Source organism: Strix uralensis, chromosome 8 (assembly GCF_047716275.1).
Source record: "Strix uralensis isolate ZFMK-TIS-50842 chromosome 8, bStrUra1, whole genome shotgun sequence".
Classification (NCBI taxonomy): Eukaryota; Metazoa; Chordata; class Aves; order Strigiformes; family Strigidae; genus Strix; species Strix uralensis.
Genome location: NC_133979.1, coordinates 15,165,145 through 15,181,354, shown reverse-complemented (window position 1 = coordinate 15,181,354; position 16,210 = coordinate 15,165,145). Strand labels below are relative to the sequence as shown.

General features: G+C 39.0%; 1 protein-coding gene across 19 annotated transcripts in view; it reads right to left on the bottom strand.

The window, feature by feature from the left end:
* ADGRL2 (adhesion G protein-coupled receptor L2) overlaps positions 1–16,210 on the bottom strand; it is a 393,202-nt gene that overhangs the window by 335,241 nt on the left and 41,751 nt on the right. The window lies entirely within an intron of this gene.

Sequence of the window (16,210 nt, the reverse complement as noted above, 5' to 3'; positions counted from 1 at the left end):
CACATATATAACTGTATGTCTGAGCATTAGAAATCAAAGAGATTCTAATGCTGTATACCAGAGGGTTAATCCTCTTTCTTGCTGCTTAGAAGTCCTCTGGATTCCATTTTCACTATACATCCATGTCAAGAGTGCAGACAGTGATTTCCATGACTTTCTACCTTTAAGACAGCACTCTGATGCCTCAGAAAGTATCAAAGAATATGTAATATATGCATTTGTCACGTTCACATCCCCTTAAATCCTCTCACTCATTTAAATATTATTTACCTCATGTTCCAGAAAAGTATGTTCTCTAGCCATGGCCATATAATTCGTTATTTTTGCTGGTTTGTGACATTGCATTCATTATCTAATGTATGAAGAGAGTGAAGTAAAAAAGTATAGTTCTTCACAGCACTGGCTTTTGCATTTAGAGGCTTGTGCTAGTTTTGGCTGGGATAAGCTAATTTTCTTCATAGTAGCTAATATGGGGACATGGTTTGGATTTGTGCTGAAAAGCGTTGATAACACGGGGATGTTTTCATTATTGCTGAACAGTGCTGACACAGAGTCAAGGCCTTTTCTGCTTCTCACACCATCCCACCGGCAAGTGGACTGGGGGTGCACAAGAAGTTGGGAGGGGACACAGCTGGGCCAGCTGACCCCAACTGACCAAAAGGATATCCCACAGCATATGGCATCATGCTCAGCATATAAAAATGGCAGAAAAAGGAGGGGGAAGACATTCAGAGTGATGGTGTTTGTCTTCACAAGTAACTGCTATGTGTGATGGAGCCCTGCTTTCCTGGAGATGGCTGAACACCTGTCTACTGACGGGAAGTGGGGAATGAATTCCTTGTTTTGGTTTGCTTGTGTGCACGGCTTTTGCTTTACCTATTAAACTGTCTTTATCTCAACCCAAGAGTTTTCTCACTTCTACTCTTCCAATCCTCTCCCACACCCCATTGGGGAGGAGTGAACAAGTGGCTGGGTGGTGTTTAGTTGCCAGCTGGGGTTAAACCACAACAAGCCTCTTTTGTACTAGCTTCAGAACCCTGTGTCTTACATCAAGAAAGAGAAGAAGGATATGGAAGAAACTATAGAAGGATTTTGAACTCCTTTTCTATAACTTGTAAACTTAAGCTATGGAGAAATTTGCAATGCATCTGTGTATCTGTAAGTTTGGATAATGTTACTGTTCCATGCAGCATTTCCCATCCCATAAGTTTATCCCACACAGTTCCATGGAGCTATATTAATGAGTGGAATATTACTAAGTCGTTATAGTTGCATTCTGAGTTAAAAACCCAAGAAGCACCTGTTATGCACTTCATACAAACAACAGCATAACACTGGAAGTTTTCATACAAATTCTGTCACCTCATAAGACAATAAATAAATAATTTTCCTTGTAGAAAATGGTAAGAGTAATTTCTTTCTTTCATATGTACATGACTTTGTCTTATTTCAGCATCATTAACTTAGGGAGCTGGCATTTCATGTTTTTCTTGGCTTTTGGTATAGATGAGGTTATAGAAGTTTGAGCTGAGAGCTGTATGGTAATGGTTACATCTTCTGTTATATCATTCTTGAGCATACAACAATGCAGAAATGATAAAGGACTGAGAGAATAAACACTGGGAAAAGCAGTAAAAAACACCCTACAAACACACAAAACAGCAAAGCTGAGCAAAAAATTCATGCTGCAAAGATCCACAAGCCACAGCTGATCTGTTTGAGTACTGTGATACTACACACAATAGGGAGCTTTTCAGTACTAATCTGTTCTGACATTTTATAGAAACTAATTCTTGCAGACAAATAAAGGTCTAGTTTGGAACAATTTTATTCAGGCCATCAGCATCCTTCCTGATTTGATCTGATTTTCAAATAGCATATGTTTTGCTGTTTGTGGTCTTCACATCCTGCATAAAAGCAAGATAAAACAGGCAAATGCAGCATTCACAAGAAAGCCAAGATATCAGGCAGGTACAATTTAAACAGATTTTAAGGTAGGACAATCACGTAACAGGCAGAAAGTTGAACAAGAACAGAATTACCAGTTTCTATATATTTGATATATATGTATGTCTATTCACACATATGCACACACATTGGGAATTTTAACAAAACATTGTTTTATCAGTTCTTCATCTGGGTAGATGCCGATCATCAGTCACTGGCTGAAACCCCCCAAAAAGTGCTATTTGAGGTTTTTTTTGTGTGGCTTTAGTATTGCCCCTTCTGTCAGCATTTCACTGCATTATTTTAAAGAGCAGGTCTTTGCATGTGAGGAGACAGATGCTGATGATTTAGGCAGGCCAACACACCACAGTACTATTACTCAGCTGATATTTAATGATTTACCATTTAATGCAGTTCATCTTTCATAACACTGGGTTCAAACATGAGCAGCTGCTATTAGGGGGATGCAATGGTATTGAACTTCCAACCAAAGGCATAGGAGAGCTTCTTTTATAGCTCTAGCTACTGGACCCATCTGGCTCTTCACTTAAGTACTGCAAATGAAGGAGAGAAACACTTTGCTTCCCACCAGTGAGGTCCTGCACGGAATGCATAATTATTCAGAATAAAGGCTTTCCAGTCAAAACTAGCTGCATTAACAACACGTTCCCAAACTTTGGTCGATGAAAACAATTTAATCCATTTTATTATCTAAAGAACACTCTCATGACATCAGAAGCATATAAAAAGAGGAACCATACTTGAAATAATTTTTAATACTAACATCTCCAAGTCAGATCATGAGGAAACTAGGTCAGTGTTTCTAAAACAGTTTCTTCTGGAAATGAAAGATTAATATTTGATTTACCTCCATTTTGAAACAAGAAGGGGGAGAGAGGAAAGGGAGAGTTTGTAGGCTTGTAGAATGCAGCAGAAGCTGATGTATGGTCTCTTTCTAGTAGGAGGCTTGTATTATTGAGGCAGGAGGCTTGCTGTTCCCCAGTACCCCGGCTCCAAGTGCTTTAACTAAAGTTAGCTTAAATGAAGCAACTTAAATAAAATGCAAGCCTTTAGAGGTGTTTTCAATTTTTCTTTCCATCACTTTGAAGCAGAAAGCCCGCAAGTGCTAGAAATATTATCAAACAAGTTGCTTTAAAAAGACCCTTTAAATAAAAAAAAACCTTTCCTAATGCAATAATCTTCTATTTTCATTTTTGTTCTTGTGAACATCTGATAGAAAGTAGATTATGGCAGAACTACATTTACCTCCAATTCCTACTAACATCTGTAAATTAGGATTTGCAAGAAAAGAAGTAGATTATGGACTTTCATTACAATTACAGGGCTACAGAACAACAACTGTTGCCTAGTTATGATTATAGCTAATCCCACAGTGGACCAAAGAAATTTTCATATCTTAACTATAAAAGTAGGTGTCTTTTGTTATCAGTAGCTTTTAAAGCAGAGGTATCCTAGCACAATGCAATTTAAAAATACAAGCATCTATGTCAGGACTTACATGCAACTTCACTTCTTTCCGGTTTCTCTCCACATCTAAAAATATGAACTCACTTTACAATTATTACAGGATTCAGTCTCAATATGGACTATAATTTTGGTGATGCTATTTTTACTATTGAAGCATACAACAGCAGGCATTGCTAAAATTTATGTCTAAATGCCAAAATCAGTTTGGGATGGGTTCTCCACTGCTTGTTCTACCCAATATTATTATTGTTCTAGCACACTGGGAGAAGTGGAGCCAATTCACCTCCTTTTTCCATTATTTGCCAGTTTTCAGTCCTGACTTTTCCCCCAAGAATACTAAGTCTAAATTGCAGCATTTGACTCAAAGATGTAAAAATTGTAAGAGACTTGGAAAGAGTTTGGCTAAAACCAAAACTTATGCTGAATTTGCAGAATATCTTTTTGTAGTCTAGAGAGAATCTCAGAGACACTGCTTTACTTCCAAGTGTTGATTCCCTTATAAGCTAAACAGGATAACCATATACAACTCCTTGCCAAGTTTTATCAATTTTATATTTCCAGAATCAGGTTATGTTAAACTTGGCCACTTTCCTTGTATTTTGTAAGCCTCTCCCTGTCCTGTTTTTCCCTTAAACTTCATCCTTCAAACACACATACAAATGAACAACTGGGAGTCAGAAGTTTATGCTATGTTTGTAGGAATCCTTGGGATGCTTGCCTGATTATTTTCTTTCAAAGAGAGAATACCTAATAAATATTCCACTTAATGCCACTTAGGAAGTGACATTAAGCAGGAAAAGACCAGGAACTGGGTTTATAAAGAGGTTCTATCCAGCGTTCTCCATGTTTTTTTTCCTGTGGTAGCTTCCAAAACTCAGTAGTCTAATTAAGAAATGATGCTTCTTTGAATGCTTTTTTTGGTGTGAATAGCAGCTTCAACTGGATAGTTGTGGCGCAATAGGCACTTATACTTGCCAGTGTTTGTAAACAAAGACTGCAGAAGAAAGCAGACCCTCTTATCCTTCCTGCTGTTTCTTGGCATCCTTGGAGTCTTACACAGCCAATTCTTCCATGCAAGATGGGCTAAAGAACAGTTTAAGTTCTGTTTTAGTTATCGTTGCCCAAAACTTCAAAACCTGCTCAGGTGATCCCTAGCTCTTGGAGCACCTCAAGTCTGGAGGCATTTGCAGGTTAGGCAGCAGAAGTCCACAGATGCCAGAAGTTGTTTTTTTAATTACACATGGCAGCCAGCGCTGAGAGTTCACACAGGGAATTGGGATCTTTCAGATTTCTAGTCAAGGCAATCCATGAAGTTCCTTCCAAAGGAACTGAAGCACCTTGATACCCTAAGGATTTCTAAATTTTCTTTATGGAGGAGGACTCCAAGTTCTGAATCCCCAAATCCTTCTGATGCAAAAAAATGCCTTCTCAGTATGCACCCAACACTTTTGTCCAGGGTTCTGTGAACTTTGGTTGCTTTGGTGATTGCTTAGTTTGCAGGAATTTTGGTATCTTCCAGGTTTTGCTAGCCCTGATTAAGTATATTTAAGTTGTATTTTCAAAGGATTTTCAAAGTAGGTACTTCCCAGCTTCACAGCTAGACAGGCCTAGTAGATTTATCTGCGAGAAGTTAGTTGAAAGGGAAATAACAACACTTGCCCTGATTGTAACAGTCACCAAGAACATGTCAGGGCTGAAGTCCAGTTATGACCTCCTCAGCAGAAAGATACAAGCTTGTACCTCTGACAGCAAGCCAAAGAAGAGAATTTAATATCTCGTATACAGGGAGTGAAAAAGCTGAAACTACTGGATAAGAGCAGGAAAAAAATGCCACAGGGATAGAAACAGCTTTGCTTTTAAGGGCCTAGCCATTTACTTCAAGCTGATGAATCAAGGTTGCAAATGCTATCTGGAAAACAGTACCTAGGACCTGGATTCCCAGGACATAAGTACACCCCTATCATATGATGAGTATGTGTCAGCTGTGAACGAGCATCTGAGCACTAAGTCATGTGATTTGACACACATACCAACTGCTATCCTGTGACCAGGATTACATATGCCATTTATCAGGATCTTCTCCTCTGCACATTTTACTCACATAAGTGTTCATTCATTTTTGTGATATTGTCAGATTCTACAGAAGGTGAGGGAGAGAGAACATGCCACAGGCACACAGGCTATCAGCCTAGCAGAATAACTAATCCAGTCCACATCTTTTCCCCTTTCTTTCCTGTGAACCTTCAGAGAAAGAAGCAGACCAGGATGATCTGGCAGGCAAGGCAGTCTACAGTGCATAAAACCAGACCTATCTGTGACAGAGAAACTTATCTCTTAACATGCTCAAATTCTTCTTCAGATGCTTTCTCATTTGCTAATGTATTTGCTGTGTTGATTAGTTTTGTAGCTATAACAGACGCTGTCAGACTCTGCAACCCTGCTACACTGACACCCGTGTGTGGGCAGGCAAAAAAATGAGTCATTCGTTACTGCATACTCAAGTCTAGTATTTCTTACTGCATACTCAGAGCATTTCTTGAAACTTTCAATACGTTTGCACTGTGTTACATTTTTGCCAGATGCATCAAGTTTAACATTGCCCAAGTCTAATTCTTCTGCCTCTGTTTGAAGTTCTTAGGTCCTATTCCTCTGTCCTTAGCAACATTCATGACATTTCCCCACCAAATATATATTAATAAATTCACTGACTGTGCTTATTCTTTCCTCAAGGAAACAAAATGAAATTGTTAGCCCACCATACATCCTTGTAAAACCTTTCTAGAGACGTCACCAAGCCAAACTCTTACTCCTTCAGACAGATTTCAAAAACCATCAGTTTTCATTAATGTGTATGTGATTTAGTATGACTAGTGATAGAGATTTGATTTTTGTAAAACACTTAGCCTCAGAAAATTCTCCAACACGCTAATGCAAGCACATTAATAAATATATATAGCATGGTTTTATAAAGAATTATGTCAGGGGTTTTTCTTAAACTTCTAATCACATTACAATCATGATGTTGTCCACTGCTTCACTACTTGTTCCCTTGTTTTTCTACAATTAGAGATTAAATATAAGTGGTCGTAACTCCTAGAATTACTTGACAAGTAGCATCCTTTTTCATTTTCTAGGAGAAAAAACAGGTCCTAAAGAAGTCGGCTCAAAGTCTTCATATAATCACCGCCTAAAGAGTATATTTTCTTAAAATTTGTGTGCTAAGGTTCCTTCCAAACTTAATTATCCTAGGTGCTATGTTTCTGCAAAGTTTTTAGTCAAAAGAGAATTTTATTGATATTATAGCTTTACTGAAGAAAAGTAAAGACAGATAAAATGGTGTTTAACATCTTAACATTTGGATTTACCCTCCTCCCTCCCGATAAATTTACTCTCCCAAGTATTAACTACTGTAAGTTTCTGGTACCTCTCAAGGAAGAAATTACTCTACAGTAAGATTTCTTAGGAGTAAAAGGGAAGTAGTAGTATTAAGTTTTTTTGGCAATGCCATCTCTTGAGATTAGAGTGAAAATCCAAATAACCAAAATAAAATGTGGCCTATGATAAAAATAATCTGACATCGCAGTTTCCATATAGGATCTCAGTTCTGTTGTTATCCCCTCCAAATATTAGAATCAACCTGTGACTTCAGTAAGAAATCTACAGATACTGGAAGAGAAGGCTATCATAATTAAAATTGACTGTGGGAAAAGAAAAGGTTTGTCCTTAATTACACTTATGCAAAGTGTTTACAGGCTGAACAGAAGTCATACTTGCCTGTTTCTTATCAGATTGTTTCTAAGGAAGACGCTAGAAATATTTGTTTGGCAATATTTTGTAATGAGGTTAGCATGTTCATTTCATTGTTTTTTTCTCCAACTAATACTTAGTCCCACACCTTCAACTAAAGGACAAAGACTATTACTGCACAGTATTAGCAAGAAGATTATGAAAATAGAGAACAGAGGTTGCTCAATAACATAATACAATGGACAAAGACATTTGGCAACATTGAAAGCTAAAATGTTTTTAGATAATGTTAAGTATTTGATTACACAAAAGAAATATTCTGCAAATATACATAAATTACTTGGCATAGCTGTATTTGGAATAATTTCTATTTAATCTGCTGTTTCTCATATGCTACCTACAGTAGATAATAACTAGCATTTGTTCACTACACTTAAGACCATAGTACTTCGGGAAAGCTTTGGTTTGTGAATCTGTCTTTGTTTCATATATACAAATTCCCGTTACCAAGAACTCAGGGTAGTGTCCTTCCTCAGTGCTGGATGGACAATAACTTGCTTACCATGTGTATTCTGACTGAGGAATGTCATTTGTGCAGAGGAAATTGAATCCAACAATTTTCATCTCTAGCTGGAAAAGTGTTACCTTGGAGATACTGCAATGTGATAAATGCATTATTGGTCAGTAGTGACTAGATAAAAGCAATATTGTCAGGCAGGCTTTCAGATGTAATATGAATGGGAGAATGGGGAAACCAAAACCAACTCAAAAGACTTTTTCCTTTCCTTGAACATCAGGTGTCAACCTCAATATGATGATAATAGGAACTACTTTCTATTTGTGATCGAATAACAGTGATAGCTCTTCCTTTATTTAGGGTCCTTTCATCTTTTTAGATCAAGTGCTTTATAGGCTTTAGATGAAGATCACTTGCTCACATCCACCTACCACTGACATGCAGTCAGCCTCTGGGATGCCAGTGAAGAGTGCCAGCAGCACCACATAGCAGGTTCCAGAAGGGGAAGTAAAAAGAATTAATCCAGCTGAAACTACAGGGGAACAGCAGAAAGGACAACATAATGACCCAAAATGGAACCTGGCCAACATACTAGGCTTAACAATCATGCAAGGAGCTGAGCAACTGTTACAGTTTAGTTTCGTGTCTCATCAGCCACGGTAAACCTAGCCAAAACACCACTGCTGAGCCCTCTGCTGATGAACTGATTTAGTACTCCTCTTGCTTCTGTAAGTGGCAAGAGGTGTCATCTATTAATTTGCCAACAGCCCTGACTGCAACACCCAAGTCTCTATTGTTCTCCTTTCCAAGCCACACACAACCCAGTTTACTTAATAGAGTATGACAAAGTTGCAAGGCAGTATGGCTAAAGAGACAGGCATTCGAGAGGATAATGATCTGTCAGCAGGGCTGTGGCAAAAGGAATTTACATGAAGATTAATCAATGTTTACAGCTCTTCTCATTTATGAGAACAAAGCACTGTTCCTACCTGCCACCAATTCTATGATTTTTCAAGAAAGAAAAAAAAAAATAAAGAAAAGGAGTATTGCTTTTTAAGCTGAGGGATGGCAATATTGTTCTGTAGACTCTGCAAGCCCCAGTTTTAGTAGGTATAAATCCATAGTTATTCTTTATATACTAATATAATATAGATAAGAAAGTATTATATGTATATATAGTCTTTATATACTAAACTAATGTTTAGTAGACACTGGATGCATCATTCACACACTGCCTGAAGGTACTTGCATATTATGGTAGTTACCTGAGTGAAAAAAAAAAAACAAAACAAAACCAGAAAAACGCACAATATCAATTTGCCTCCACGAGCTACCACAGCTGTCATGATTTATGGTGATTTGAGAATTAAATAATCTTTTATTTCAGTTTCTGTAATTTAAGAAAGGAAGCAAGTGTGTCTTTTTAAGATGCAGCACACAATTGGAGGTGATATGACAGAACACACAGTAGATCTGTAGAAAGTAGGATCTGTAGAAAGTAGGATTTGAAGAACTTCTTAATAACCTGAAAACTGGAATGTGAGTTTAAAAAAAACTTACAGATTTCTACATCATATTTACAAGAGCTAGTGCTGTGAAATATGAATTATAGCTTCCTATGCCAGTATAAGTCCTGAGCCCCAATGGGATCCATCCTGATGAGAACAAGTGGGTCAACACTGCTAGCTTCATTCAGTCATTTCCCAATAAGGGTGATAGGTTTATACTCTGTGTCTGCCTAATGGGAGGAGCTCTCACTTACACTTGTCTCAGTCTTTCCTGGCCACAGCACCCAGGTAGGTGGCAGTGCAGACATTAAAGCTCTTCTCTTGCTTCCATCATCTTTCCCTCCTCCTACCACGAGGGAGGCTCTACCTCAGGAGCCCTGCACCACATACCAACCTTAGGGTGGAGCAAATTCAAAATAACTCAATTACAGATGATAAAGTTACTCTAGATCAGCCCAACTTTCATTAAGACAAGAATGTCTCTTAGGACAAGCCAGCATGAAATGGGACCGATTTGGCATGGCCTTAATAGGCAGATTTATGAGTTGGCATTTTCTGTTTTATTCTCTGCCTCATGGGGTTTGCAGCGCCTGGGTAGGAAGGTGGTTTCCCCATGCCTCTGGGGAATGCCACTCGCCTGCAAGCCTCACCCGGCTGCTTCTGAAAGGAGCAGCCCCTTTACCAGCCCTTCCCTGTGATAAACACCTCCGCAAATGTGGAGTCAGGGCAAAACAATGGCAAGCGACAGTGACTGAACTGTATAAACATGTTGACAACTGATTAAACAAAAATAAAACAAGACTCAAATAGCTCTTCTGCATAATTCCCGATTTGCATAACCAAAAGGGTGGCAAGACTCCAGCCACCGTTCGTTTCCTGCAGCAGCCAGAATAATTGAGTTTGGAGCACTCCTTTGCCAACAGGAATTTCAGAACTCTGCGGGGCACAAGGGATCCTCAGCAGCCGCTCAGCCTCGCAGCTGGCACTGAGGCGGCAAAGCCTCCCGCCATGGTCACAGAGGGGCAGCAGGGTTTTGTTGAAGCTGCTCCTCAGCAGACTCACAGGAGCACAAGCAGGCTAAAGGCCACAACAACAGGCAGTGAAGACACCACATATTACAGACCCGAACAGGAGACAAACTGCAGTGCACCAACTGTGGTCAGCACTTCATCTATGAAATTACCTCAGCTAAAGGAAAAAGGCATCCCAAGGTGTAATAAAGCAAAAACGGATGTCTTTTGCTAGACAAAACTCAGTGAACCACTAACCTTGAGCAGAGAGGTTATTGAGATTATCTAATGCTATACTGTGGACTCTAAAGCATTTCTAAATTTTGGGCAATAATTGCCAGCTCTGTTCTGACAAAAGCAAACAAAACTGGAGAGTATTTAATCATTTTGCCTCCACTATGTACTGGTCTGGGCTGTGCTTCTCTGCAGTCTTTAGCATCTCCCACACTCTTTAGTGAAATCTTACCCGCAAGTGCACAGCTGTCCCCAGGGCTTTAGTAAGGCTTTGGCTCTTACAAAACTGACAATGGTTTGGGTTTTTTTGTCTGTTTGCCTTTTTTTTTTTTCTCACATTACAATTTCCAAATGATCTGATATGGAAACTAATGTTCCTTTAACAATAACATACCAATGCCAGCAAGGCAAATATTGTGGCATTACCATGGCTGGAAGAAACTTATTGTGAAGTCAGGAGTGTCGCAGGCTGCTTACAAAGCCATCCAGTTGCATCTATGCAGAGGCTAGCCTGATGCTTATTTGAAAGAATTTCAACTCTGTTTACACATAGGTCCAAATAAGCTCAGCTGAAATATGACTGTTTTTCAGGGAGTGCAGATGCATGCACTGTTTGGCCAAGCCTTCTTTAAAGCTGCTTGAAACTTTTTAGGAAACACAGTTTAATAGAAAACTGTTGTTAGATTGGTGATCCCATTTCTTATAAGGTAGCCAGAAAACATTCCTGCTAATACAGTAGTACATTTCAGCTCCACAAAATAAGTCTAGAATAGGTCAGTTCCAGCTATTTCTACCATGGTCACTATAGTACGAGAGTTTTGAAAAGTCACAACAATGTAACTACCTTGACTGTATCCTGTTCCCATTAATCCAGTTCTCTTGGATAATAAATGAAGGGGTTTAAAATATTTTTTGTGTTCAGAGAGGACCTTGCTTTTGTGCAGATTTTCAAGACCTCTTTTATGTGAAGAAAAGGGAGCTAAGTTGAGTTTTCTTCTTCAGCCAGAGGCAATCTGTAGTAGTATTCCTCTCCTTTTAGTTTTCTGAGAGCTGAGATGACACAGTCTTGAAAGAGATTGCTCCCCACCCCCCCATGCCCGCTGCACTGAAGCCAGATACTGTAACAAAGATAAAAATAGCATTGGACTATCTACTCCCAATCTGTACAGGCTACTTTGCTTTCAGGTTTCTGTTTTTTAAGAATTTCTACTAAAATTTAGGATCAGGTCAGTTGTGCTCAAAGTGTTCAGGTTTGTTGACCCTTATTTTCTATAGCGGCTTATGTTATTCCTTCCCTATACATGCACTCTAACTCTTGCACTCCAGTCTCCAGTGCTTAACTGTTGTCACAAAGGGCTGTCTGTCCCCATCCTTGTGCAGTGAACTCCACAAAAATCAACCCTGGATTTGTACAGCTGACCATTTCCCCCTCCTCCTTTCCCCCAAAGCTCTTAGCACAGTTTAAACTTCATCTTCTCTGACTAGCTGGTTGTCTATACTGTCAGCATTATCCACTCAAAGCACCCATGCCTGATACTTTCCATATTTCCCTTATTTCCCTTGGCTACTAATTTCTGAGGAAGTATCCCCTGGTGGGAAATCACTTCTTTTGTTTATTATCCAACCTCAACTGTCCTACACGAAGAGCCCGGACTTCCTTGGAGACTAGAAATACAGACATGCTTATGGTTTTTGTGCATCTGCACAGACACCACACCTTCCTCCAGGTCAGCATGGGTCCCACCACATGCAAGGTGGGGTACTAACAGCATAGGAAAGAGCATTTGGTTGCCTGTGGGCCCATTATGGATCTTCCCTGAGCCACCCTATTCATTGGGTTGGTCTCCCACCCCTTGCTGCTGCTACCACAATTTGTCAAAATAAATGTCCTCTGGGATTAAAAACTCCCCTCCCTGCCCCACACCAAATCCAAGCCAACAACTCTCAAAAGGGAAGGAAGTGGGAAGTTAAAAAGAGATGGAAGGAGAGAGGCAATGGCTGATGAAGTTCCTTGGGACTTCCTGTACCCTCATCTTGAAAGCTTCCATGTCCCCAGAAGATGCCTTTGCCCTACCTCTACGGTTTGGTGTCAATTCTTAGTTCAGCTGAGAAAATTAATGTCAGAGCCTCTGAAGTAATTCAAATAAACCTATGAGATAACAATAGTGATGTCTCACAATTGGGGTAATGAAGATGATTCCATGAGAGCCATGAAATATGTCCAAGACTTCCTGTTTAAAGTCAGCATGGATGACCAGCATTTCCGATGGAAGAGAAAGACAAGCTGATGATCCAAAAGAACTGAGGAAAATTGTTTAAACTCAAGTATCAAGATAGAACTCCACCAAGTGTTTTTATCAGTGGTCTGTCAGTTTCTGAAGGACAGCCACTAACAATGAAAGGAGAGCCTAAGAGATAAAGCAAAACCCAGTTATATTAACATTGGATATATGTGTGTGCATTTGTACATCAATGTGTGTAATTACATGCATGTGCATTCACACACAAGCCCCAATGCAATAAATTCCTGCATTTAGCACACCTAACTAGTGATGAGGTTTTTTCCAGATTTCTTAGGTAAATGCACATTATCAGTGTCTGTGCTGACACTCTGGTTTTTTTTTTTTTTTTTTTTTTTTTTTTTTTTTTTACACTGAATTAGCATAAAATTTTTGGAGCCCTGCTTTCTTATCTCTATTATCCAAATGTGGGAAAGAACCTGACAGCAGATCTCTAACAGCCAAATAAGTATGACCAACAGAAATGATTAGAAGATTTTCATGTTCTTTAAAAAGCAGAATTAGAGGAGGATGATTATTTAGATTTCTTTTATTCAAAAAAACCTACCTCTAAAGCCATGAAAATATGTCTGTCTATTGTTGAGCAAAGTGAATATCTAATTTGGACTGGAAATAGCAAATCTACTATTTCTTTATTTCTGAAAAAAATTATCAGAGGTGAGAAAATGAAATAATGATAAATTCTTGATTTGCTAATAAATACCCTTTGATCATATAGACACCAACTTATTTTCTTTGTTTACACATCCACAAACACTATCCCATTTTTGGATCTTACTTTGGCTGAAGCAGATATATGATCCGTAACATAATTTGTTGTGGTTTGACATATCACATAGATGAATACTTTGATCTGCATTGGCTAACCCTGGAACAAATTATTGAAAGTTGCTGCTGACTTTGATATTCTGCCTTTGTATCTTCACCAAAGCTAGCTCTGGCTTGAAGCTATTCATAGAATGCCCTTGGATAATGTGATAGATTGTACATGAATTCAGCCTATAATCATTTTGGAGGCAGTAATGACAAAAGAAGACTGTCCAGACCCAGGACTAGTAATGGCTTTTTTTTTTTTATTAAAGAAAACTGGCATCCAGTGTTCATTTTCTTGCTGCTAAAATAGCCATGGAATAAATCACACAAAGCTGAAGCCTGGTTGTATCTGTAGCAGTATGCATTTACTGACCAGAGAGAAAAATCTGAATCCAAATACGCTCTAGTCCCACTAGTTAAACTCTCAATAAAGTAGTAAAATGCTACTACAATTTTGTTGATAATTTAAGCAATACTATATAATTATTAATAAAATGGTGTCATATTTAGTTTAACTAGAAACTGAAGATACAGATCCCAATATGTTATTCCTTACAGCTGTTAAGGCCAGTACAGAGGTTTTGGGCCATCTTTGAGCTGCATCTTTAAGGAGAGGCAGCCAAGTGAAAATGAAGGGAAGTAGACTTTGAGAAATGTCTTGCAAGAAGTTGTTCATATTTTCCTAGTGCAGAGCTAAGTTAGCCCACTTTAAATTTATAGTAGTTCTTGAGGATCTTAAAAGGAAACTTCCCACACGTCTGTGGCCAACGCATCGTTATAAACACCCATCCCACCATTAGTCCCAGACTAAGATAAGGGACAGTACATCTTTTGTCCCACTCCGACACTGCTTTACTCTGGGCATACCAGACAGAGTTTTGTCCAGAGAAGATTACTTTTATAAAGACAAGAAGAAATAAAATAGCCAGATCACCAAAGAGGTTATCTCCTTGCAAGGAACAGTCCACACATAAGGCACAATTTGAACTGTTGGAGTGCAGGTGTCAGAATATTCATCATATGCAAAATCAAATTTAGCCAAATAACATAAAAAACTGTGAATCCTTTCATCTGTAGGGCAAACAAGATAAATCTGAAAAATGACATTTGGTGAGACCATACCCTCCCAATCCATCCAGAACAAATACATTCACAGCAGACAGTGCAAAGGATAGAAAATACATGGCCTTTTTCTTCCAGATGTCTTAGAGAAGAAAATAATGAGGCACAGGAAGACAGATTTATGTTGTTTCATGAAAACAGTGTTCGCTTTCTGCCTCTCTTAAATTTGCTTTACTTCTAAGAACAAGAAAAAAAAGAGTTGACAAAAGGCTGCTCACCAGATACACAGCATTAATCAATGAACTGGGCATAGGACTGGATTGCAAGGAACCTAGTTTTACTCCAGCCATGTGCTAGTTATTTCATCTCCTTGTGCCTCAGTTTCCTTGGCTATAAAGTAGGATTAAGTCTTAGAAAGCCATTTCATGTCCAGGGAAAGTAAAGTGCTATTATATTAATGTTATAAGTGGAGAAAAGTCAGCAAGTTTTGACCTTTTAATACAAGTCTTCAGAAAAAAGAAAAAAGGACAATTGTCTGTTTATTTGAAAATAGCTACTTTGTACCTTTAACATCCCAATAAAAATACAGAAGCAAAGCCTGGTTTTGATACATGTGTGGTATTACAATCCCTTGTTGCTGATAGTACTTCTTAATGTTAAGAGCCTGTTGGCTAACTTATGTTTCCTCTGGGTGTGTTCCCATATTCTTCTCCTCTTTGGGAGGCATGCGCTTATTGCTGCTCAGATATGTATCCCACATCTTGTAATCATTAATGCACTCAGGGGAAAAGGAGGGGGCAAGAGGACGTTGTTTCAAAGTATGTTTCTGCCCAATTCGTTTTGGCTTAATTTGCAGACCAAAGCAGACCTCTATCGAAGCACGTCCTTCCTCAGTCATTTATCATGCTCCCCCTTCCCCACTGCTGAGCTGAGATACTAAGCAGTAATAATGCAGCTTTGGATAGATTAGTAAGTAATTGCTCATTCTTATCCTAATTTTGTTTAGATTTGGAAACTTTCATAATTCTTACAGGTGTCAGTGGATTGACAACATGAAGGTAACTATAGAATTATTCAGTTTCTGCTTTGCATGGCAGCTAAGTGTACTGACAGAACATGCCATTATAGTCTTTAGAGAGCAGGCAAGAATCTAACTCAAAGCTTCCCAGTATGAGGGAGGAGTAATGAACGAAAAAAAGAATTGCCAACCCTAGGATGATGGGACAGAAACAGTGCCAGCCAGTTCAGCCCTGGTAAGTGTAATGGACAAAGTAGCAGTTTTCCCACAGCCCCAAGACCACTTTTTCAGTGACAAGTCTGTTTTTCAAGGGCTCTGGGACAGACAAAATAGCAGCAAGGCCTTGGCTAATTTTGCTTCCTCTGGCAATCTTCTGCCCTAAGCAACTGCCTACTTTGACTTCATGGCTCTGGCCCTAGGAGTAACCACATTGGGAAGGGCTGGGAATGCGCCTGGTTAAGATTTTCAAGGCTGGTGCTCAAATACATGGTGAGAAAGCTTCAGAGAAGTGCAGGACTAGCAGAACTAAGGCACTAAACCAGACAGACCTTTTGGTGTCTCATACT